Source organism: Moschus berezovskii, chromosome 8 (genome assembly GCF_049115385.1).
Source record: "Moschus berezovskii isolate FMDL1 chromosome 8, NW_MosBer_1.0, whole genome shotgun sequence".
NCBI lineage: Eukaryota > Metazoa > Chordata > Mammalia > Artiodactyla > Moschidae > Moschus > Moschus berezovskii.
The window spans coordinates 107,828,686-107,855,590 of NC_142467.1; the positions used below are offsets into that span (position 1 = coordinate 107,828,686).

A 26,905-nucleotide genomic window follows, 5' to 3' on the forward strand; every position below is an offset into this window, starting at 1 on the left:
CCCATGGACAGAGGAGCCTGGCAGGTTACAGTCCATGGGGTCACAAAGAGTCGGACATGACTGAGCATCTAAGCACAGCACATATATATATCTGAATCACTGTTTCATATACCTGAAACTAACACAACACTGTAAATCAGCAGTACTTCAGTTTTTAAAAAAAGAAAAAAAGAACTTGAAAATGAAACCCAGAAAAATGTTTAATGAAAGGGAGAAAAAAAGATTTGCAATGCTGAGAAATTAAGATCAGGGCATAATGAAAATAATGGAAAACAATAAATTTATTTATTAAAGTGGGAGACAACCTCTATGATATGATATGATAGTAGAATGCATACAGCTATTTGGGACATGCACTGGGAAGGGCACCAGGGGACTTGCCAAGTTGGCTTGGGTGGTGGTTACCTGGGTGTGCCCACATCAAAAATTAACTGAAACCCACACCTAAAATTAATGTACTTTATGCGTGTTGCTGGGTGTAAGCCATACTGCAATAATAAAGAAAAAAGAAAATATATAAATCTACGTTTCACAAAAAATTTGAAAAAAATACAAAAAATGTCAATGGAGGATTAAAGTGGTCCCCCATTGAAGGAAAAAAAAAAGAGATTTATGTTTCGATGTGCAGATATATTCACAACAGAGTGTGTGAACAAGACAATTTTCAGATTAATATGCAGAGTAGAATAGAATTTCTGTAAAAATAACATACACTATAATAGAATATATTGTAATATATTATAATAAGAATATATATCATAATACATAAGTAAAATAATTGTATCTATATAATTTTGCATCTTTATATAGGTATAAACTACCTGAATGGACTCATATATAGCTGCTCTCTAAAGGGCACAGTGGGGCTTCTCTTTTTACTGAACAGGACTCTGTAAACTTGAATCTTTCCTACTGAGAGTATCATACTTTTGTATTTAAAATAAAATAACAAAAGGAAAACAATTTAAGAATTCGCTTTTTTCCTAATCACTTGACTAATCTATGCAATGGATCAAGTCTGGACCCTGGACAAGTCGCATTTCCCTTTCTGGGTCCCAGTTTCCTCCTCTGTAAAATGGAGAGAAATATTAATAACAGCCCCTGAGACTTACATATATTAGCCCAGGCCCTCCTAGCCTCTGGGTGGGACAAGCTCTGGGGTGCTGCTCACACTGCAGTGTTCCCCATGGGATCAGGCCGAGGTTGGACATCAGCTCATCTTGCCCTAACTTGTTTTCAGCTGGGCTTTGCTGGGTGGGGCTGCCAGCCTGTCCCTTCCTATTAACTGCTGCCTCTTCTGTGTGTGTGTATTTTTGTGCAAATGGTATGCACATCTCATCTTTGGAAGCAGAGGAAAGAAACATAAACATCAAGTTGTAAATGACGTTCTGGCAAAACAAGTGAGCTATCTCGGTGTTCACTGTGCTTTAGAAGCACAGTGGCCATCCTCCCTGTTGTAGAGGTAAGAAGAGGACGGTCGTCCCTGGTGGTCCGGAGGCTGGGAGTCCGCCTGCCAGTGCCGGGGGTGCGGGTTTGACCCCTGGTTCAGGAAGATCCTGCAAGCTGTGGAACGACTAAGGCTGTCTCCACAACAACTGGAGCCTGGGTCCTAGAGCTCACACACTGCAGCAGAGAGCAGCCCCTGCTCCCCTAGCTAGAGAGAGCCTGTGCACAGCAACGAAGACCCAGCGCAGCCACAAACACATTTTTCTAAAAACAAGAAAGAAAACTGAGGCCTAGAGAGGCGAAGCTACTTGTCCAAAGTCACACAGCCAGTGGGCAGAGTTAGGCTTTGAACCTGAACCGTCAGAGTCCAGAGTCTTTGCTCATAACCCTTTGCTGTTTTTCATCTCCTGCGTATTCAATAGTATGAATAAACCACAGAAGTGGAGTTAACGAGGCTCATCTCTAGATGAAGGAATGAAAAGAAACTGTTCCGCCTTTGGTTTGACACGAAGTGTTGTTGTGTACTAAGAAAAATGAATACTTTAAAATAGTAAGAGTCCTTGTTTTGTAAATGAGAGGTAATTTCTGCTTATTTCTTCCTTCTCCTTAGCTCGTCAATTGATGATTCTCCAGGAGAGTCACATTACTTGGATAATAACAAAAATATAAAAAGGCCATTTTTTAAATGCTGGGAGGCAGTGCGTGAAATGCCAGGGGAGGTTTTCTCTGAGCTGAGTGACTGTGGGAAAGAGCGTCTTTTTTTGTTTGTTTTCTTTTCTGCTTCTTTAATTCTCCATCTGGAATTTGCTCCACCTTTTCATAATTAGGAGAAAATGACCATATAAAACCCTGGGGTGGGGCTGTCACTCCAGGTGTTGCCTCTGGCAGGGACTGGCCCTGAAGGTGCCTCTCAGCCTCCTGCCAGTTTGCTTTCAGGGTTGGGGGGAGAGGGGTGTAGGTGGGGGTGGCGGGCTATGCATTTCCTCAGACGTACCAGCACTGTGAACCCTCAAGCAGAAATCCTTTCTTGGGGACTTCCCTGGGGGTCCAGTGCCTATGACTGCACTCCCGATGCAGGAGGCTGGGTTCCATCTGTGGTCAGGAAATGAGATCCCGCCTGCCTCAACTAAAGATCCTGCCTGCTGCAATGAAGATCGAAGATCCCACGTGCCACGACTAATATCCGGCACAGCCAAATAAATAAATCTTTTTTTTAAAAAAAGAAATCCTCTCTTGGAGGCTTAATAAATGGAGATCAGACTCTCCTCTGAAGTGTTGGAGGAGAAGATGAAATGAATAGATTCAAGGAAAGGATGGTCCCACCTAGCCCAGGCCTGCAGTCAAGGATTCAAATTCAAAGCCCTAAACCTTCCTGAGCTGCTGTTTTCGGGCTTTCCAGGTGGTTCAGCAGTAAAAGAAACCACCTGCCAATGCAGGAAACGTGACGACGGGTTCAATCCCTGGATCGGGAAGATCCTCTGGAGAAGGAAATGGCAACCCACTCCAGTATTCTTGCCTGGAGAATCCCATGGACAGAGGAGCCTGGCGGGCCACAGTCCATGGGGTCACGAAAGAGTCGGACATGACTGAGCGACTCGACAACAAAAACAATGAGGAGTGAGCATGCAGTAGGTGTCCTATTATTGCTCCCAGAGGCACTGAGATGATGCTGATCTTCACTGAGGCATAAGTTTCCTATAAGAGAAGGTTTCTTCTAGTCTTTAGTCTTGCAGGATGTTGATGTGCCAGTCTTGGGATGGAGCATATCAGGCTGAACCTGAGGAACGCTGTCCACTGCTTCTGCAGGAGGTGCTTCCCTCTGAGGTCACTCTGCAGAAAGGGACCCCTGAGCAGTGTCCCCGGCTGCCTCTGTGTGCCCACCTGCTCACAGTTTCCCATGTTTGCTCAATGTCCTGGAACTCATGCTCTGGCAAATTCCCTCTGTCGGGGTCACTGCTGTCTCCGCCCCACCTGCTGAACTCCTGTTCATTCTTCAACATTGCCCTCTCTTCCAGGAAGCCCTCTTTAATGGCCCCCAGCAGGGCCCAGCTCCCTGGTCTGGGATCCTCCAGCCACAATTCCTCTTTCCAACCCAGCCCTAACCCCATGGGGGTGGGGGAATCTGTGTTTGCCTTTGCTCCCCGGGCTGGGGGGCTCTTGAGGGTTGAGGCTTCTTGAGTCCAGCATCACTTGGTGTGGGGCCATACCCAGTGTGGCATCGTAGTATGTGTAAACAAATGACGTGGAGATGAACAAAGTACCCTCAGCCTCCTGGAGCTCCTTTCTCTTTCAAGAGAAGTTCAGAATATTCATTTGTTCCAGCTCAGTTCAGAATGCTGGTGGCTGGTAATTTGGCAGTCAGAAGTGGCAGGTTTGGGAAATTTCCTGACAGTCCAATGGTTAGAACCTTGTGCTTTCACTGCCAAGGACCTGGGTTCAATCCCTGGCCAGGGAACTAAGATCCCACAGCTGCACAGACCATAACAATAAACAACAACCACCACAACAAATGTGGAGGGTTTGAAGGGAAATCAGCCCACAGGAACCCTGTGACATTGACTGCCAGGGCCCATCTGGAGGGAAGGCCAGATGGCAGGGGGTACCAAGGACTCTCGAATGCCCCTGCCCTGTCATTCCTCGAGGAGCTGTTGTGAAGCTTTGGCATGGTGATGCACAGCTCAGTGACATTTCTAATTCTGGGGAAAATTGGAAGCAGCCCCCAGACCTACCCTAAGAGGGCTCTTTAAGTCACTGTGTAGGTGATGAACCACGGTGTGATGAGGGGAGGGCTGGGACCAAAGCACCTCTAGCTTGCAGGAGACCAGCCCACGCCAGCAACTCCACGCCGGGGACTTGACCCATAGAACTGTGACACAGATGCCCCCAGCGGCACCATTCCTCGTCACCCCAACTGGAAGTCACCCCCAATACGCATCCACCAAAGGATGGAGGCGCTGTGCTTGAGGCCTGCTGTGGAATACTGCTGTGCTGTGTTCAGTCGTGTTCGACTCTGTGCGACCCTGTGGACTGCAGCCTGCCAGGCTCCTCTGTCCATGGAATTTTTCAGGCAAGAGTACTGGCCTGGGTTGCCGTTAACTACTCCAGGGGATCTTCCCGACCCAGGGGTCAAACTTGCATCTCTTGTGTCTCCTGCTTTGGTAGGCGGATTCTTCACCACTGTGCCACCTGGGAAGACCTGGAATACTATACAGTTGCAAAAAAGAGTCTACCATCAACTTACCACCACATCTGCTGAATCAGTTCTCCTTCCATTTATATGAGATTCTGCCACAGGCAAAACTAATCTGTGTGTGAAAATTGATCAGTGTGACAACCAAATTAAAAAGGGACAAAAATCACACAATCACCTCAATCAATGCAGAAAAAGCATTTGACAAAATCCAACGCCCTTTAAGAGTAAAAACATTCAGCAAACTATGAATAGAAGGGGACTTCCTCAATAGAATGAAGACAAAGTTTGAACACCCCACAAGTCACATCACATTCAGTGGTGACAAACTAAAGAGTTTCTTTTAATATCAGAAATAAGACAAGTGTCAGTCAATCTGGGCAGCGATAACAAAGGGCCACAGACTGGGTGGCTCACAAGCAGCAGAAGCATGTCTCCCCCAGTCTGAAGGCTGGGAGTCTGAGACCAGTGTGCACTGTGGCCAGGCTCTGGAGAGGGCCCTCTTCTGAGCTGCACGGGTGCTTTCTGGTTGTGTCCTCACAGGCTGCAAAGAAGGTAAAAGAGTTCTCTGGGGTCTCTATAAAAGCATGAATCCCATTCATGAGGGCTCTTCTCTCATGACCAAATCACTTCCCAAAAGTCTTACCTCCTAACAGCATCACATTGGTCATTAAGATGTCAATATATGAATTTGGGGGTAGGTATACACTCAGTCTGTAACAACAAGGATGTTTGCTTTCACCAATTGAATTCAGTTTAGTCCTAGAATGCCTAGCCAGAACAATTAGACAAGAAAAATAAATAAAAGGCACCAAAATTGGAAAGGAAGAAGTAAAATGATCTCTTTTTGCAAGCGGCAAGATCTCATATGTAGAAAATCCTATGAAGACCCCACATACACCAAACAACAAAAACCTCTCTTAGAACTAATAAACAAATTCAACAAAGCAGCAGAATACAAAATTAACATGCAAAAATCAGTTGTGTTTGTATACACTAACGATGAAGAATCCAAAAAGAAAATTAAGAAAACAGTTCTACTTACAACAGCATCAGAAAGAATAAAATACTTAGGAATATACTGAATAAGGAAAGGGAAGTCTTGTGCACTAAAAACTACAAAATGTTGCCAAAAGAAATTAAAGAAGATATAAGCAGAAAGACATCTGAGTTTGTAGACTGAAAACTTAATATTGTTAAGATGACAATGCTATCCAAAGGAATCTACAGATTCAATGCTACTCATATAAAAATTGCAATGACTTATTTTGCAGAAATAGAAAAATCTATTCTAAAATTTATATGGAATCTTGGAACTTCCCTGGTGATCCATTGGCTAAGACTCTGCATTTCCACTGCTGACAGAATGGTTTCAATTCCTGGTTGGTAAAAAAAGATCGATTCCACATGCCACATGGCATGGCCAAAAAATTTTTAAATTTTATATGGAATCTCAAGGACCTTGCATAGCCAAAACAATTTTGAAAAAGAAGAACAAAGTTAGAGGACTCACACTTCCTGTTTTCAAAACTTCTTACAAAGCTACAATAATCAGAATAGTGTGGCACTGGTATAAAAACAAATAGATCAATGGAACAAAGATTCCAGAAATAAGCCCTCAAATACATGGTAAAATAGTTTTTGATAGAGATGTTAAGGTCATTCAATGGGGTAAAGGACAGGTTTTCTTTTCTTCAATGAAACAGCTGGTTCTGGAAAAACTGGATCTCCACATGCCAAAGAATGAAGCTGGAATCTTACCTAACACCATGTACAAAAATGAAGTCAAAATGCATCAGAGACCTGAATGGAAGAAGAAAAAAAGGAAAACATCAGGCAAAATCCTTGGATATGACTCCAAAAAACACAGCTAACAAAAGAAAAAATATATAAAAAATATATAAAATGAAATTCATGGAAATTAAAAACTTTTGTGCACCAAAGGAAACAATCAAGAGAGTAAAAAGGCAATATATAATTATATATGTGTATAATATAGACATATAATCCCCTTGAGGAGGGCATGGCAACCCACTCCAATATTCTTTCCTGGAGAATCCCATGGACAGAGAAGCCTGGCAGGCTACAGTCCATAGGGTTGCACAGAGTTGAACACGACTAAAGTGACTTAGGACATACACACACACACACACACGTAACAACTGAAAGACAAAAAGACAACCCCATTTAAAAACGGGCAAAGACTATACCCCAATTTAAAAAAAAAAGAAAATTCACCTTAAAATAAAAACAGAAAAAAGAAAACAAAAAAATAAATAAAAATGGGCAAGATGATACACAAATGGCCAATAAGCACATGAAAAGATGCTCCTTAGTTATCAGGGAAATACAGATCAAAACCACAGTGAGCTATCACTTCACACTCATTAGGATGTTTACAATAAAAACAAAGGGAAACTAACACTCTGTGGAGAATATGGAGAAATTGGAACCATGTGTTGCTGGTGGGGATGTGAAATGGTGCAGCTGTTGTGGAAGACAGTCTGATAGTTCCTCAGAAAATTAAACATAGAATCACCACATGGTCCAGCAATTCCACCTCCGGGTGCAACCAAGGAACTGACAGCAGGGAGTGGAGGAGGTGTTCGCACACTACACGCACAGCAGCATTTTTCCTTTTGTTTGCAGTAGACAAAAGATGGAGGCAACCCTGTCCATTGATGGATAAATGGAAAAACAAATGGGGGTATCCAGACAGTAGAACATTATCCTTAAAAAGCAATGAAGTTTTGACACATTCTACAACATGGATGGACTTGGACTGCAAGGAGATCAAACTAGTCAGTTCTAAAGGAAATCAATCCTAAATATGCATTGAAAGGACTGATGCTGAGGTTGAAGCTCCAATACTTGGCCAGCTGATTCGAAGAGCTGACTCATTTTGGAAAAGACCCTGATGCTGGGATGGATTGAGGGCAGGAGAAGGGGGTGACAGAGGATGAGATGGTTGGATGGCATCACTGACTTGATGGACATGAGTCCGAGCAAGCTCTGGGAGATGGTGAAGGTAAGGAAGTCTGGCGAGCTGCCGTCCATGGGGCTGCAAAGAGCTGGACGTGACTGAGCAGCTGGACAACAATAACAGTGCGGACTGACTTTGAGGCCATTAAAGTGGCGCTCAGCTCAGGTCAGTCCAGTCGCTCAGGCGTGTCCGACTCTCCGTGACCCCATGAACCGCAGCACGCCAGGCCTCCCTGTCCATCACCAACCCACGGAGTTCAATCAAACTCATCACAGAGTCGGTGATGCCATCCAGCCACCTCATTCTCTGTCGTCCCCTTCTCTTCCTGCCCCCAATCCCTCCCAGCATCAGAGTCTTTTCCAGTGAGTCAAGTCATCGCATGAGGTGGCCAAAGTATTGCAGTTTCAGCTTTAGCATCAGTCCTTCCAATGAACACCCAGGATTGATCTCCTTTAGAGTGGACTGGTTGGATCTCCTTGCAGTCCAAGGGACTCTCAAGAGTCTTCTCCAGCACCACAGTTCAAAAGCATCAATTCTTCGGTGATCAGTTTTCTTCACAGTCCAACTCTCACATCCACACATGACCACTGGAAAAACCACAGCCTTGACTAGACGGACCTTTGTTGGCAAAGTAATGTCTCTGCTTTTTAATAAGTTATCTAGTTTGGTCAGGAGAAGGCAATGGCACCCCACTCCAGTGCTCCTGCCTGGAGGATCCCATGGATGGAGGAGCCTGGTAGGCTGCAGTTCATGGGGTCGAGAAGAGTCAGACACGACTGAGCACCTTCACTTTCACTTTTCACTTTCATGCATTGGAGAAGGAAATGGCAACCCACTCCGGTGTTCTTGCCTGGAGAATCCCAGGGACAGGGGAGCCTGGTGGGCTTCCGTCTATGGGGTCGCACAGAGTCAGACATGACTGAAGCGACTTAGCAGCAGCAGCAGCTAGTTTGGTCATAACTTTCCTTCCAAGGAGTAAGCATCTTTTAATTTCATGACTGCAATCAAAATCCACAGTGGTGCTAGCCAGTCACAAAAGAACAAATACTGCAGGACTCCAGGTAACACCTGGCACCTAGAATGATCAGATTCATGGAGACAGAAAGGATGGTGGGTGCTGGGAGCTGAGGACCTGAGGGAGGTGGGAATAAAGGGTTCTTTAATGGGAACAGAGTTTCAGTTTTACCTGGTAAAAAGGGTTCTAGAGATGGATGGTGGTGATGGTTTCCCAACAAAGTGTATATACTTAATGCTACTGAACCATACACTTAAAAATGGCTAAGATGGGGACTTCCTTGGAGGTCCAGTGGTTAAGACTTCACCTTTCAATGCCGGAAGTGTGAGCCCGATCCCTTGTCAGGGAGCTAAGATCACACATACCTTGGGGCTAAAAAAACAAAACATAAAGCAATAGCAATACTGTAACAAATTCAATAAAGATTTTAAAAGTGGTCCATAAAAAAATCTTTTAAAAATGGTTAAGATGGTAAATTTTACATTTTATTTTACCACTTTCTTTTGTTAATTTTTAGTTTTATACTAGAGTGCAGTATTCTTGCTTGGAAAATTCCATAAACAGAGGAGTCTGGCGGGCTACAGTCCACGGGGTCGCAAAGTCTGAGTTCACAAATACATCAGCAGCCAATAGTTGATTTACAATGTTCTGTTACTTTTGGGTGTACAGCAAGATGATTGAGTTATACATATGAGCGAGTGATAGCTGCTCAGTCATATCTGACTCTTTGAGACCCCATGGGCTGTAGCCAGGTTCCCCTGTCCATAGAATTTTCCAGGCAAGAATATTGGAGTGGGTTGCCATTCACTTCTCCCGAGGATCTTCCCAACCCAGGGATCAAACACTGGTTTCTTGCGTTGCATGCAGATTCTTTACCATCTGAGCCACCAGGGAAGCCTACTGTTAAGAGACGTTTCCAAGTATAAAGAAAGGTCAACTTAAAAAGTATCAGCAGATAAATGCTTGACTTTATCCTATCTATAGACAGTACATTAGAATATGTAATGACTCTGTACAGCTTTTCCAAAGGAATACCTGAGACAAAAGTAACAAAGTTATAAATGACAATCAGACGAAACAATTTAGATGAAGCTCATCTCTCTCGAAGAGATGGGGACTGGGCAAGTGGTCAGAAAGGAAATACAATGTGCTTTTAACTTTGTTTGAAAAATAATATTCAGTTCCATGTTGCTTAACATAGCTCTCTTTTTGCGAAATAAATCCTACATTTATGCATTCTTTTTCAGATTCTCTTCCCATATAGGGTATTATAGAATATTGAGTAGAGTTCCTAGTGCTGTACAGTAGCCAAAAATACATTTAAAGGATGCCTGTATGATTCCACTTATATGACATACCTATAATAGTCAAATTTGTAGAGAAAGCAGAGTAGTTACCAGGGACTTGAGGGAAGGGATGGGAAGTTTGGGTTTCATGGGCACAGAGTTTCGGTTTGAGAAGATGGAAAAGTTTGGAGGTGGACGGGGGTGAGAGTTGTACAACAATGTGAGTGCACTGAGTGCTGCTGAACTGTACCTTAAAAATGACAAATACTCCGTTACATACATCCTACCAATGGACAAACTGAAACAGAGAAGTAATAACGTAAGAGCCGCGTGAGGACTGAGGTCCTGCTGCACACTGCCTGGGGTGGACGCACACAGCACCTCCTCACCAAGTCTAACCGTGGTTCCAATGCTCAGGTGAGGAACACGAGTCTCTGTGACATCCCGTGTCCCACAGCACATAGAGCAGAGTCCAGACTGGCGCCCTGCCCCTAGGGGGCACCACCAGGTGGACGTCCTGCCCCCTGGTCTCCCTGAGCCTCCAACATCTCATCTCTAATATGAGCCCCTGGGACTTCCCTGGTGGTCCAGTGGTTCAGAATCTGCTTGCCAGTACAGGGAACATGGGTTTGATCCCTGCTCCTAGAAGATTCCACATGCTATGGGGAAACTAAGCCCGTGTGCCACAACTACTGAAGTCCACATGCCTAGAGCCCAGCCTCCAAAACAAGAGAAGCCACCACAGTAAGAAGCCCACACACCGCAACTAGAGAGCAGCCCTGCTCGCTGCAACTAGAGAAAGGCTGAGCATAGGAATGAAGACCCAGAGCAGCCAATAAACAAATAAAATCTTTTTAAAAAACAAGATGAGCCCCACAGTAGTGGGGCTGCTGTGAGGTCCATTGCACCACCCCTTAGGCAAGATCCTTTCATGTCATCAACACACCCTCTCGCAAGAATGTTCAGCTTGGGACTCCCCTGGTGGTCCACTAGTTAAGATCCATGCTTCCACTGCAGGGAGTGCAGGTTCAATCCCTGGCTGGGGGACTAAGATTGCACATGCTGTGCGGGGCAGCCAAAAAATGATGAAAAATAAAATATTCCTCTGGGGATGGATTGGAAGGAGTGAGGGTAGAGCCGCAGGAATGACTCAGGCAAGCGAGAGGAGAGGAAAGCAGTGGCATCAGTGTCTCCATGGTGACGTGGAAACTCTGGGGGGAGGAGGGGAAGAAATCTGTGAGCCCAGAGTCACTGTTTAAAGGATAAGAGGATAAGAAGGGGGTGTGGCTCTTTATTCACTCACTCAACAAGCAGTTACTGAGAGATAGGTATTGTTGTCGGAGAAGGCAATGGCACCCCACTCCAGTACTCTTGCCTGGAAAATCACATGAACGGAGGAGCCTGGTAGGCTACAGTCCATGGGGTCGCAAAGAGTCAGACACGACTGAGTGACTTCACTTTCACTTTTCACTTTCATGCATTGGCGAAGGAAATGGCAACCCACTCCAGTGTTCTTGCCTGGAGAATCCCAGGGACGGGGGAGCCTGGTGGGCTGCCATCTGTGGGGTTGCACAGAGTCGGACACGACTGAAGCGACTTAGCAGCAGCAGCAGGTATTGTTGTAGGAACTATGGATGTGTCGGTGATCAAGGCAGAAAAAATTCCACCCTCATGACTCCACACTCCAGATAGGGAAGCATAAAAGAAAATAAAATTGTTTTAGATCCTGGGAGGTAAAACAGGTGATGTCACAGAGGCATAGGAAAGCTGTGACAAACCTACACAGCATATCAAAAAGCAGAGACATCACTTCGCTGACAAAGGTCCATATAATCAAGGCTATTGTTTTTCCAGTAGTCGTGTACGGATGTGGGAGTTGGACCATAAGGAAGGCTGAGCGCCGAAGAATTGATGCTTTTGAACTGTGGTGTTGGAGAAGACTCTTAAGAGTCCCTTGGACTGACTGCAAGGAGATCTAACCAGTCACTCCTAAAGGAAATCAACCCTGAATATTCATTGGAAGGTCTGATGCTAAAGCTGAATCTCCAATACTTTGGCCACCTGATACAAAGAGCTGACTCATTGGAAAAGAGGCTGATGCTGGGAAAGATGGAAGGCAAAAGGAGAAGAAGGCAGCAGAGGATGAGATGGTTGGATGGCATCACCGACTCAATAGACATGAGTTTGAGCAAGTTCCAGGAGATGGTGAAGGGCAGGGAAGCCTGCCGTGCTGCAGTCCGTGGGGTCACAGTGTTCTAGCTACATGTTCCCGGAAGCAAACTCAATCAGAAGGACAATGCAGATAGTGGAGGGCAGTTTATTACACCGGTGGGCCCAAGGCAGAGTCTCCTCTTAGCCAAGGACTCTGACCAACTTCTGTGAAAACCTTATATACCTTACATGTACTGCTCAAGCCCACATCCCCAGATTCCTTGAACCTAGCTTGGAAAATATCAGAGGGAGATACAATCAGGTTACAGGCATGATTCATAATCAGAAGGGTCAGCTGGTTATACACTGTGGCCTACACCAATGGATGCCCTAAAGATTACAAAGGTGACTGACCTCATAGGGGATCATTACATTCTTTTTGGCGACGGGAAATCTTGGTATGGAATCTGGTTTTTATCAGTCCGGGAGGCCAGTTTGGCCGTAGGTGTGTTATCCCCATGGCTGCCAGGCACATGGTCGGTCCAAAGCTCACTGAAAGTGCAAGATGGAGTTTCCTTCTTTTTCAAGATGGAGTCAGCTAGGCCTCTTCCTTTCATCCCTCAGCAGGGAGTCAGACTTGGCAACTGAATAACAATGTAGAGACTGACAATAGTGAAGCTTCTTGGGGGAGATGAAAGTTAGGTCGAGCCTGAGGGGCAAGGAGAAACTGGCTGTGTGGAAAACGATAGGAAATGCATTTCAGCCAGAGGAAACTCCCAGTGCAATGGCCCTGGGGTAGGAAAAATCTTTGCATGTTTGGGGAATGGCAAGATGGAGCCTGTTTTCCCTGCCAGACTGTCTGCCAGGGGAGAGGGGGTTAGTTTTCTACTGGGAGCAGGGAGGGGAGGCGGCCGTCTCTAGGCAACTGCTCCCCAGTGGTCCCACAGAGGGAGGGGCACAGGCACCACAGACTTTCAGGGCCAGGTCACTGGCCTTGTGCAGCCCAGGGGGGTCGTTCTGACATAATTGCCAGAAGAGAGCGGAGGCCTGAACCAAAGAGCTCAGCGTGTTGATTTTAGCAACTTACACTCATCCCAGGCTGATGTACCTGCAACATTTTAAAGCAGACCCACCCCGATCCCCGCAGTCCTGGTCCCAGGCTTCGCCATGCCCTGCGTGGACTGGGATCCTAACACTCACTGCCCCCACCTGAGGGTGCTGAGAGACCCATAACAGTCAGTGACATTTTTTTTTCCTTAATTTTTTGTTAGGTAATTTTTTAAATTAAAAGATGTATTATTTATTCTGGTTTCTCTGGGTCTTCGATGCTGCATGCAGGCTTCTCTAGCTGCAACAAATGGGTCTAGCGCATTCAGGCTCAGTAGCTGAGATGCTCAGGCTTAGTTGTGCTGTAGGATCTTAGTTCCCCAAACAGGGATTGAACTCAGGCCCCCTGCATTGGAAGCATGCAATTTTATACACTGGCCCACCAGGGAAGTCTCCCCAGGGACAAGTTTTATTAATGGTCAGTGTATCCAACCATGAGTTTCCCTGGTAGCTAAGACGGTAAAGAATTTGCCTGCAATGCAGGAGACCCGGGTTCGAACCCTGGGTCAGAAAGATCCCCTGGAGAAGAGAATGGCTGTATCCAAGCATGCAACATGCTCTAACACCTACTATGTCTCCCCGTGGCCCTGGGGTGAAGTCTAGACCTTGCCTGGCCTTGGAGTTCTCCCCCTTGCTGACATTTCCCCCACCTTCCCACAGACACCCCACGTGCCCACATTCGTCCTTCCTGTCCTGCATTCTCCGTCCAGAGGCAGCCAGTCAGCACGCCTCCACATGCTCTCCCTTGTGACCAGGGGACACCACTGCAGTCTCCTCACAGGAGCTGGCATTCTCATGGATGGCTCATGGTGGGGCGGGGACGTGGAAACATATTGATGGTGAAAATGTACATGTCAGCTTCGTCAGGCAACGGTTCCCAGGGGTTTGGTCACACACTAGTCTAGATGGTGCTGTGAAAATATTTCCCAGATGTGGTTAACATCTCCCATCAGTCAACCTTAAGGCAACGAAGTTATCCTTGAGAATCTGGGTGGGCCTCATCTAATAAATTGAAGGCCTTAAGAGGGGACTTCCCTGGTGGTTCAGTTGGTAAAGTGTCTGCCTACAATGTGGGAGACCCAGGTTCAATCCCTGGGTTGGGAAGATCTCCTGGAGAAGGAAATGGCAACCCACTCCAGTATTCTAGCCTGGAAAACCCCATGGACGGAAGAGCCTGGTAGGCTACAGTCCATGGGGTCGCAAAGAGTCGGACACAACTGAACGACTTTCTTTTCTTTCTTTGAAGGCCTTAAGAGCCAAAACGGTCTCCTGGGAAAAAAGAACTCTCTTCAAGTTCTTCCCTGGTGGTCCAGTGAACTTCCCTAAGACTCGGTACTTCCAATACAGAGAGCCCAAGTTCGATCCCTGGTCAGGGAACTAAGAGTTCGAATGCCATAACAAAAGATCCCACACACCGCAACGAAGACCGAGGATCCTGCGTGCTGCGGCTAGGACCTAGTGCCTCGATCGGTTCAGTTTAGTTCCGGCTGCGCTGGGTCTCCGTTGCTTTGCGCCGGCTTTCTCTATCGCAGCGGGTGGGGGGCTGCTCATCGGGATGGCTTCTCTAGTAGCAGAGCATGGGCTCTAGGTGACCAGGCTTCAGTAACTGCAGCACTGGGCCTCGGTAGTTGTGGCGCACGGGCTTGGCTGCTCCATGGCGTATTGACTCGTCCAGACCACGGATTAAACCCGTGTTCCTGCACTGGCAGGTAGGTGGATTTCTATCTGCTCCACCACTAGCGAAGTCCCTACATGTATCATATTGACTCTGTTTCACTGATACAGGCACCCAGAGGCCTCACTGTGCGGAGGCAGGACTTGCTTTTTATTTTTTTTAATTTATATTTATTTTAATTTTTGGTGTTGTGGGTCTTCGTTGCTGCTCAGACTTTTCTCCAGTTGCGGCGGGGGGACTGCTCTCCCGTTGCAGTGTGCGGGCTTCTCACTGCAGTGGCCTCTCTTGTTACGGAGCCCCAGGCTCTGGGTGTAAGGGCTCAATAGTTGCTGTTCCCGGGCTCTAGGTTCCCGATTCCTAGGCTCAACAGCTGTGGCCCATGGCTTCGTTGCTCAGCAGCATGTGGGATCTTCCCAGACCAGGGGTTGAACCCATGTCTCCTGCACTGGCAGGCAGATTCTTTACCACTGAGCCACCAGATAAGCCCTCGTTTTTTATTTTTTTGTCCCTGCAGCATCTTACTTTCCCAATCAGGGACTGAACCTGCACCCCATGCACTGGAAGTGTAGAGTCTTAACCATGGACCATCAGTGACGTCCAGGGCTTGCGTTTTAGAGATGGGATTTCCTTGACAAAATGAGAGCATCTAGAGGCAAGAACAGCCTACCTCGGCCTTTCCTGACTGGACTCAGACCAGGTTCTTGGCCTCGGATGCCATCCAAGACACCTGCATGCCAAGGACGTGGATTTGAGGCCTCAGGTTTCATGGTCCTGGGCACAGGCCACCCCCAACATGCTGACCCAGCCTGCCACCCTCAACCAAAATAAACCCAGGGCAGGATGCCCTGAGATCAGTCCCCCTCCAAAACCCCAAAGCCTGATTCAGATCAGAGATCTAGGTGTCTCCAGTCCCATGGACAGGGCTATCTTTGGTTCCCCATCCCCTTGAGGGGTGGACCGGTTGGCCTCAAGAAAAACAAAAAAATCATTTTAGAGAGACCCAGGAGAGAGGAATTGATTATACCAGCTGACAATGAAAGGGCACTTTCTACTCTCAGACCTCTACGAGGCGATCAGAGGAATCCAGGAGCCTCTGGGGTCCTCCTCACAGGTGAGCCAGTGGAAGATTCCAGCCGGCATTCCTGATTTCAAAGCCGGAGGGGCTGGATCGTTTATCTATCCAACCAAGGTGACTGATTTTTTTTTTTTGAAGGATAATTGCTTTATAATGTTGTGATGGTCTCTGCTGTACACCAGCATGAATCAGTCATAATTATATATATCCCCTCCCTGTTGAGCCTCACTTCCCCATCCCACCCCTCTAGATCTTCACGGAGCACCAGGCTGGCCTCCCTGTGTTATATAGCAGCTTTCCACTGAAAAATTGATGCTTTCAAATTGTGGTGCTAGAGAAGACTCTTGAGAATCCCTTGGACTGCAAGGAAATCAAACCAGTCAATCCTAAAGGAAATTAACCCTAAATATTCAGTGGAAGGGCTGATACTGAAGCCGAAGCTCCTATACTTTGACCACCTGATGTGAAGAGACAACTCACTGGAAAAGACCCTGATGCTGGGAAAGACTGAGAGCAGAAAGAAAAGGGGGCGACAGAGGATGAGATGGTTGGATGGCATCACTGACTCAATGGACTTGGGCTTGCGCAAACTCCAGGAGATAGTGAAGGACAGGGAAGCCTGGCATGCTGCAGTTCATGGAGGTCTCAAAGAGTCGGACATGACTTAGTGATTGAACAACTAGTTGTCTATTTTACACATTAAAGTTCATATAAGTCAATGTTACTTTCTCAATTTCTCCTAGCCTCTCCATTCCCCACTGTGTCCACAAGTCCGTTCTCTACAGCTGTGTCTCCATTTCTTCTCTGTAAATAGGCTCATCAGTACTATTTTTCTAAATTCCATATATTAATATATGATATTTGTTTTTCTCTTTCTGACTTACTTCACTCTGCATAACAGGCTCTAGTTTCATCCTCCTCACTACAATTGACTCAAATTGGCTAAGTAATATTCCATTGTATATATCCATTCATCTGGCGATGGACATCTATGTTGCTTCCATGTCCTAGCTAATGTAAATAGTGCGGCAATGAATATTGGATACATGTGCCTTTTTGAATTCTGGTTTTCTCAGGGTATATGCCCAGTAGTGGGATTGCTGGGTCAATATGGTAGTTCTATTCCTAGTTTGTTAAGGAATTTCTTACTGTTCTCCACGGTGGTGACTATTTTAAAAATTAATTAATTAATTAATCAATTTGGCTGTGCTAGGTCCTGGTTGTGGCACTTGGGATCTTTGACCTTCATTGCAGGATGCAAACTCTTAGTTATAGCATATGGGATCTAATTCCCTAAACAGGGGTAGAACCTGGGCCTCCTGTATTGGGAGCACAGAGTCATAGCCATTGGACACCAGGGAAATCCCCCCAAGTGCCTATTTGACTGAAGTCTAACAGGGTTCAATATAACCAGGAAACATTTACATTTATGTCTTTAGGACATACCCAAGAGAAGCGAAAACCTACATCCACACAAATGCTTGGACTTACATGTTCCCAGAAGCAGTATTCACAGTAGCCAGAGGTGGAAGCAACTCAAGTGTCCATAGATAGAAGAATGGATGAACAGAATGTGGTCCAACCCCACAACGGAATATTATTCAGCCACCAAAAAGGTGACACACTGACACCTGCTCCAATGTGGATGCGCCTTGGAGACACGCTTAGTGAGAGGAGCCAGACACAGAAGACCACACATCGTGGGGCCCCGTGTGATCCCATTTGTGTGAGATGTCCAGAATAGGCAAACCCATAGCGACAGAGAGTAGACTAGTGATTGCCAGGGCTGCAGGGAGGAGGAGTGTCAGTGACTGAAATGGACGCAGGGTTTATTTTGGAGGTGGTGAAAGTGTTCTGAAATTGACCGTGGTGGTGGCTGCACGTATCTGTGAATATCCTAAAAACCATCGAATTATATATTTTATTTTATTTTTTTATTTGCATATCCATGTTTGTTGCAGCATTATTTAAAATAGCCAAGACATGAAAACAGCCTAAGTGTCTATCAATGGGTGAATGGATAAAGAAAATATGATGTAACAAATATATATATATACACACACATATATATATACACATACACAATGGAATGCTATTCAGCTTTCAAAAAGGAAACCCTGTCATATACCCCAACACAGATGAACCTTAAGGACACTATGGTGAGTTACATAATCCCATGGCTAAAAGACAAAAATTTCATGATTCCATTATATGAGATACCTAAATCAGTCAAACTCAGAAACAGAAAATAGAAAGGTGGTTGCCAGTGATGGGAGAAGGGGAGTAACTGCAAAATGGTGCCAGAGTATCTTTTGGGGTGGTGGTAAGATTCTATATCTTGATTGTAGCAGGCTTTACACAACTATGTGTGTTCTAAGTCACTCACCCATGTCCTACTCTGTGTGACCCTATGGACTATGTATAGCCTGCCAGGCTCCTCTGTCCATGGGATTCTCCGGGCAAGAATACTGGAGTGGGTTGCCATGTCCTTCTGCAGGGGATCTTCCTGACCCAGGGATGAAACCTGCATCTCTTACATCTCCTACATTGGCGGTTGAGTGCTTTACCACTAGCGCCACCTGGGAAGCTGACACAACTGTATACAGTTGGCCAAACTATAGAAGTGCTATAAGATGATCACTGTGAATACTAGATAAACCTAACAGAAGCAAAAGGACCATAGATGGTGAATTTAAGAATTCTTTTATCCAAGTCAGAGCTCACCTCTTTCCTATCAACATGACCACAGGGTCTTATATCATGTGGAGTTCTAATTTTTTTCACCTGTAAAATAATGGTCGTAATATTTTCCTCTGGTTAAGCTCTTTTGGAACAGTACTTGACATCAGCACATTAATTTTTTCAAATTTCCCTTCTCTTCCTTTCATGCCAGTATTTTTCAAAGTATGACTTTCGGACTCCTAGCATCAAAATCACCATTGAATATTAAAATGCAACTCTTGAAAATAAGATCGCAGAAAGTACATTTTAGCAAGTGCTAAAATCAAGCTTGCTGTGATGCTCTGATACACTCAGGCTTCATTGGTCCCCAGTCTCCACCACCATTTTATTCCACAAGCAAAATTCCCACTTGAATGATCTTCCTCAATCTCTACTGCTGTTGCTTCTGCTAAGTCGCTTCAGTCATGTCCGACTCTTTGCGACCCCATGGATTGCAGCCCACCAGGCTCCTCCGTCCATGGGATTGTCCAAGCAAGAGTACTAGAGTGGGGTCAAATTATATATTTTAAATGGATGAATTGAATGATACCTGAATTATATCTCAATAAAGCTGTTTTCTAAAAATGTTCCCCCAAAGTCCCACATTTATTGAGCACCCACTATATGCCAGGCACTGAGCTAGGTGCTTGAATGGAGCCCAGAGCAGGAGACAGAGTCATAAGCAGATGACCATAGTACTGGAGGATTCCTCTCTTACAGTACAGAGAGGGAAGATATATATACATATATATAAGACAGACATCTCGGAATGTGAAGTCAAGTGGGCCTTAGAAAGCATCACTACTAACGAAGCTAGTGGAGGTGATGGAATTCCAGTTGAGCTATTTCAAGTCTTGAAAGATGATGCTGTGAAAGTGCTGCACTCAATATGCCAGCAGATTTGGAAAACTCAGCAGTGGCCACAGGACTGGAAGAGGTCAGTCTTCATTCCAATCCCAAAGAAAGGCAATGCCAAAGAATGCTCAAACTACCGCACAATTGCACTCATCTCACATGCTAGTAAAGTCATGCTCAAAATTCTCCAAGCCAGGCTTCAGCAGTATGTAAACCGTGAACTCCCAGATGTTCAAGCAGGTTTTAGAAAAGGCAGAAGCACCAGAGATCAGATTGCCAACATCCGCTGGATCATGGAGAAAGCAAGAGAGTTCCAGAAAAACATCTATTTCTGCTTCATTGACTATGCCAAAGCCTTTGACTGTGTGGATCACAATAAACTGTGGAAAATTCTGAAAGAGATGGGAATCCCAGACCACCTGACCTGCCTCTTGAGAAACCTGTATGCAGGTCAGGAAGCAATAGTTAGAACTGGACATGGAACAACAGACTGGTTCCAAATAGGAAAAGGTGTACGTCAAGGTTGTATATTGTCACCTTGCTTATTTAACTTATGCAGCAGAGTACATCATGAGGAACGCTGGGCTGGTAGAAGCACAAGCTGGAATCAAGATTGCTGGGAGAAATATCAATAACCTCAGATATGCAGATGACACTACCCTTATGGCAGAAAGTGAAGAGGAACTCAAAAGCCTCTTGATGAAAGTGAAAGAGGAGAGTGAAAAGGTTGGCTTGAAGCTCAACATTCAGAAAACAAAGATCATGGCATCTGGTCCCATCACTTCATGGGAAATAGATGGAAAAACAGTGGAAACAGTGTCAGACTTTATTTTTTTGGGCTCCAAAATCACTGCAGATGCTGATTGCAGCCATGAAATTAAAAGACGCTTGCTCCTTGGAAGGAAAGTTATGACCAACCTTGATAGTATATTAAAAAGCAGAGACATTACTTTGCCAACCAAGGTCCGTCTAGTCAAGGCTATGGTTTTTCCCATGGTCATGTATGGATGTGAGAGTTGGACTGTGAAGAAGGCTGATCGCCGAAGAATCGATGCTTTTGAACTGTGGTGTTGGAGAAGACTCTTGAGAGTCCCTTATACTGCAAGGAGATCCAACCAGTCCATTCTAGAGGAGATCAATCCTGGATGTTCATTGGAGGGACTGATGCTAAAGCTGAAGCTGCAATACTTTGGCAACCTCATGCGATGAGTTGACTCCCTGGAAAAGACTCTAATGCTGGGAAAGGTTGGGGGCGGGAGGAGAAGGGGACGACGGAGAATGAGATGGCTGGATGGCATCACCAACTCTGTGGACATGAGTTTGAGTGAACTCCGGGAGTTGGTGATGGACAGGGAGGCCTGGCGTGCTGTGATTCATGGGGTCGCGGAGAGTCGGACACGACTGAGCGACTGAACTGAACTGAACTAAGTATATATATATATATATTTGGCCATGTGTGTGCAGAACTTCCCTGCCCAGAGATCAAACCCACGCCCCATACATTGAAAGCACAATCTTAACCACTGGACCACCAGGGAAGTCCTAAACATAATCTTAAAAATGGAAACAAACCCATCCTTTCTTGTCTGCATGAACTGAAAGAGTGCATATTTGGACCTCTTACAACCCACCACAAACCATGCCTGGCTTGCCCATGTCAATTTCTGAGTGACAGTGTTTATGTCCACAGCAAAGACAGTGCTATAGACTGACAGGTCAGTCTCTTCGTTCATCAAGAGTGGGGAAATCCAAAAATTTGGCTGCCTGTGCTCCTCGTTGCTGTCTGTGAAGATAAACAAAAGAACAAGGGCTGGGCCTGATGGAGACCCTCCCCCCAGGACCCGCCCTATCTCAGCTAGGCTGGATTCCCCCTGACCTCCCTTCTCTCAGTGTGGCCAGTGGGTGGCTCTGGCGGGTGGCCGCGAGAGCAAAGAGGACCAACATTCTCATCCAAAAATAAATCATGGCCCTGAATGAGTAAACAAGAAACGAGGGCGGAGGAGGGGACTGGGAAGGGCTGAGGGGAAAGAGAGAATTGTGATTTTCTTGGGAAGATGAAGGCAGCCTTCAGAGGCTGGCCTCCCAGGGCTGGGCTGACAGCCGTGTGCTAAGCCTCTGCTGGGCCCCCAGCTGCTCCCAGCCTCCTGACGCCTTCCCTGCTGGGTCTTGACCCCTGAGGCTGACACCTCTCTCAGGGTGGACTCCATTAGCACTCAGAAAAGTCCTTTCCTTGCAACTCTTTTTGTAAACCCAGGGTGACCTTTGACTGTTCACTGACTGCAATAGGCTCCCTGCTCTCAGCCCATTTTACAGAGAACGAAATCAAGGCTCAGAAAAGGGGAGAGAGGACTTTCCTGGTGGCATGGTGGATAAGAACCCACTTGCCAATGCAGGGGACACGGGTTCGAAACTTGCTCTGGGAAGATCCCACATGCTGAGGAGCCCCGGAGCCCGGGCTCCACAACCTCGGAGCCCACATCCTGCAACTGCTGCAGCCCTTGCACTTAGAGCCTGTGCTTCGCAACGAGAGACGCCACCACAGTAAGGCCAAGCGCGGCGACAAAGAGCATCTCCTGTTCTCTACAGCTGGAGAAAGCCCGTGCAAAGCAGCGAAGACCCAGCGCAGCCAAAACAAACAAATAAATAAACAGAAAATAGAAAAGAAAAAAAGAGAAGGGAAGAGAGCAGAGATTGGGATTCAGCAGTGAGGGGCTCCAGGTATCCTCCCTGGGTCTGATTTTTGGCAGTTTTGAAGTGGGAGGTATCTGAAGGGGTGGATGTGCGTGGTCAAAAGCAGCTGAGATCAGTAGATCTGTAGAGCTCTGGGTGAAGGCTCGGGTTTTGGTCCTGGCTGTGCCTACCTGCAGCCTTTGTTTCTGCTCCTTCTGGGAACAGCATCTTGGTGTGTATAGGGCTGATCCTCTCCCCTCTCAGTGAAGTCTCCCAGGCCCTCCCAGTCAGTGTACTGGGGCCCTTTAACCCGTGTAACCGGTTTGGAGGGAGGCGTGTGCCCCAGGCTGAGTCAACAAAATGCAGTCCTGGTGCTTCCGCTGCGCGTGCACGCTCAGCCGCTCAGCCGTGTCCGGCTCTTTGCGACCCCCTGGACTACAGTCTTCCAGGTTTCTCTGTCCATGGGATTCTCCAGGAAAGAATATTGGAGTGGGTTGCCAGGCCCTCCTCCAGGGAATCTTCCCAACCCAGGATCAAACCTGCATCTCTTATGTCTCCTGCACTGACAGGAAGGTTCTTTACCACTAGCGCCATCTGGGAAGCCCTGCTTCTGCTATAGCTATCAGAAAACAGAGCTCTTTCAAACGTTGCTTGAGTGTGTAACTGTCAGCTCAGAGCTGCTGGCCATGATCTTGCCTGCCTGGAAATGAAGCCGACACAAGGACAGCAGAGTTGAGAGATGGAAAGAGAGGCTGCCTAGTCAAGTAGCTTACGCACCTTGGTTCAGCCGAGCCTGAAGCTATCTTGTTCAATCCTATTAACCAGTTACTTCCCTTTAGCCTTCTTGCAGCTGACAGAGATGGCGTGGATCTAGCCCTTAATTAAGAGTTATTCATTTCTCTGGGCCTTGGTTTCTTTCTCTGTAAAACAAGTTGAAAGGGGCATGAGGGATGAGTGCCCTGCAAGTGCCCTGAGCTGTGCCATGCCTGGTGTTTTTGTTCGTTTGTTTGTTTTTGGCTGCACCAGCTGGCTTTTGGGATCTTAGTTCCCTAATCAGGGATTGAACCTGGGCCCCCTGCAGTGGAAGCGTGGAGTGTTAACCACTGGACCGCCACCAGGAAGTCCCATGTGCCTGGTGTGATAAAATCTCTAGTGTTATCTAGCACACCTCCAGCTCACTCTGGGCTCCTCCTGATACAGACACAAAAAGGTTCTCCAAGTGATGCCGGTGAGCCCAACCATTCCTTCCCACTGCAGCCGTCCTCCAAGAACACGGAAGGCCAGAGGATGGAGGGAGTGGATATCTCAGGCTGGGGTCTCGAGTCCGAGGTTCCAGGGTGGGCAGTGGGAGAGATGAGCCACTCCCAGAAAGGACAGGCTTGGCTCTGAAACCCCCCAGAAGTGACTTCCCTTGGGCTCAGGGCTGGGGTGGAGCCCACCACTTCGTCTGCTGTCCCATTTCAGGTAACAGCTTAAGATGGAGGCTGTTCTGACAGCCCCAGAGAGACAGTAGCATTGACACACTAATGGAACTGCTTGACCAATCCTTCCTGGTGGCTGTTTTGCTAAACAGCTAGCTGTTCGGCACATGGGGTCATTTGCTCTGTGTCTCTTGGCCCACTGTGGGGCAGGAATGGTGTGGCACGTTGGCCTGGAGGACTGACGCCCTCTGCCCTGGCCTTTCGCACCTGTGACTGGCTCTTGTAGCAAGGCCTGAAACAAGCATTTGTGGGAGCGTGATTTTTAATGTTTAGTTATGTGTTTATTTGACTGCACCTAGCCTTAGTTGCAGCATGCAAACTCTTGGTTGCAGTGCGTGGGATCTAGTTCCCTGACCAGGGATCGAACCCCGGCCCCCTGCATAGGGAGCATGGAGTCTTAGCCACTGGACCACCAGGGAAGTCCCTTGAGTGACTTTTTTTCCCTTGAGTGATTTTTAAAGAAAATCGCAGAAGGACAGGGAAGGGAAGATGTGAGCAGGGGGAGGGATGGGAGAAAAGTCCAGGCGTGCCTCCCACAGAGTCCTTGGAGGGTGGTGTTGGTTCTGGCCTGCTGGGAGATCTGGAAGTGTGTTATGCCATTGGTTAGGGCTGCCCTGGGGGATGTCAACTCAGGTCAGCATGCAGGCAAAGGGTGCTCCAGGAGCCCAGAGGATCCCCTGGCAACCACAAGCAATCACACAGTGTCCTTGCAGTTAAACAGGAGAGGGATGGAGGGGTGTGGATGGAGTAGCATAGTGTCTATTTCTATTCCTGCCCTTCCAAGTTGCTCTTTTAAAAGTATACATGGTGCAGTCAGATATAAAAGGCCACGTGTTGTGTGATCCCATTTATATGAAAAGTCCAGAACAGGCAAATCCTCAGAGACAGAAAACAGAGTGATGGTGGCCAGGGGCTGGGGAACAAGGAAAGGGGAGAGACTGCTAATGTGGATGGAGTTTCTTTTTGGGATGGTGAAAGTGTTCTGGAACTATTGGGTTGGCCAAAGTAACCCAACTTTGGGTTTTTCAGTAACAACTTATGAACAACCTGAGTGAACTTTTTGGCCAACCCAATACATAGAGGTGGTGGCTGTACAACATTGTGAATATGCTAAATGCTATGGAATTAAACATTTTAAAGTGGTAACTTTTATGTTGGGTAACTTTTACAACAATTAAAAAAAGCATAAATAGGGCTATGCCCCTGCTGTGCTCTGAAGCCTCCCGTGACTCCGCATTGTCTTGGGACAAAATCCATACTTATCCCACCCTAGACACCTCTCACCCTCAACTTTCCCCGCTCCTCTTCCACATGTATACTTCAGGGCCTGTTTACGTGCCATTCTCTCTGCCTGGCTTGCTCTTATTCATCCTTCCCAGACCGGGCTCCAGTACAGCCCTTTCTCTGTACCTTGGGAAAGTGCAAGTCAAAGTTGCTCAGTTGTGTCTGACTCTTTGCAAGCCCATGGACTATATAATCCATGGGATTCTCCAGGCCAGAATACTGGTGTGGGTAGCCTTTCCCTTCTCCAGGGGATCTTCCCAACCCGGGGATCTAACCCAGGTCTCCTGAATTGCAGGCGGATTCTTTTCCAGGTGAGCCACAAGAGAAGCCCAAGAACACTGGAGTGGGTAGCCTGTCCCTTCTCCAGTGGATCTTCTGACGCAGGAATTGATTCTTTATCAGCTGAGCTATCAGGGAAGCTTCCTTCGAATCACTGACTGCAGGCTGTAATTTCATTGTGGTTTTAGATCTTGGGTGGAAAGTCCCACCAGGAAGGAGCAGTTAGGTGTTTCTCAGATGTGTAGTGAGAGAAGGAGTAAGCAGATGACTGAGTGACCGAGTGGATGAATAGATGTGGGTGCGCGAATGAGTGAATTAGTGATGAATGAGTCAATGAATATGTGGGTGCGTGAATGAGCGGATTAGTACATGAATGAATGATTCTGTGAGTGAACGAATGAATGAATTAGTGGGTGAAGGAGTATGTGGGTGCGTGAATGAGTGAATTAGTGGGTGAAGGAGTCAATGAATATGTGGGTGCGTGAATGAGCGGATTAGTACATGAATGAATGATTCTGTGAACGAATGAATGAATTAGTGGGTGAAGGAGTATGTGGGTGCGCGAATGAGTGAATTAGTGATGAATGAGTCAATGAATATGTGGGTGCGTGAATGAGCGGATTAGTACATGAATAAATGATTCTGTGAGTGAACGAATGAATGAGCGTGTGAACCAACAGAGATGGACAGGGGCTAGCTACCAAGATGGTGTCAGGGAGATGCTGGAGGGGTTTTCATGGCAGCTTACAAACCAGTCCTGGAGGAAGCGATGTTTAATCACCTGTTTGACACGGGAAGAAACTGTCTAGATTCACATCTGGTTCTTTTTTCTCCTAAGATTGCAGCTGCCTCTGAAACAAAGACCGACAACTGACGCCGACACATGCTTCATCATTTTTACTTCCTTTGAATGTTCTTCAGTGGGTTTTCTTTTTAAACTGCATAGGCGTGCACTCTCGCTGGGTACAGGCACGTGGCTGGGGAAGGGATGGGAAGAGCTTCTGCCCCACCCCCACCACTTTCCCTGTGACTCAGGCAGTTTGGAGCAGACCCTTCTCTCTTTGCATGTAGGGGATCTGCTTACATTTTATATATTATGTTTTCTACAAAAATCACATCACGCTTTGCAATTTTTCCTTTATGTTCCCACAAAAAAATCACATCACGCTTCAGATTTTGTCCCCCCCGGGTCTAACTTCTTCATGAAAAGCTACACGAGATTTCACATCAAAGACCCCTGAACTTCTCCCTGCCTTCCCTCTGTTTGCTCTGTTCTCAGGATTCCGCCTCACATCTGTGGACATCAAGAGTCATGCCCTAGGTTCACCTCAGTGTGTTTGCCAGATGAGGGGGAAGATCACGGTTTTTAAAAGACACTGGCCCACATCAGCTGGCAGAAAGGCTGGAGTATGGAGCAACCCCATGGAAAACAGCTCGGCAGCTCCTCAAAAGATTAAATGTGAAGTTTCTATAGGATCCCATAATTCCACACTTAGGCGGAGACCCTGAAGAATTGAAAACAGGAGTTCAACACCTATAAGCGAGTACTCTGAGCAGCACTATTCACAATCACCAAAAGGAGGACACAATCCCAATGTCCACTGACAAATGAATGGATGAACAAAATAGGGTCCAGCCACACAGCGAAATATTCCTCAGCCGTAGAAAGGAATGAAGCACTGAAAAG

General features: G+C 46.5%; 1 long non-coding RNA gene across 1 annotated transcript; it reads right to left on the reverse strand.

Annotated features, from left to right (window-relative positions):
• Window positions 1–1,907: 1,907 nt before the first annotated feature.
• LOC129559286 (uncharacterized) lies at window positions 1,908–22,461 on the reverse strand. The gene is made up of 3 exons (XR_016037972.1): window positions 22,366–22,461; window positions 6,398–6,439; window positions 1,908–5,350 (listed from the first exon to the last, which is right to left on the reverse strand). It is a non-coding gene; the product is annotated as an uncharacterized LOC129559286 (long non-coding RNA).
• Window positions 22,462–26,905: the final 4,444 nt, after the last annotated feature.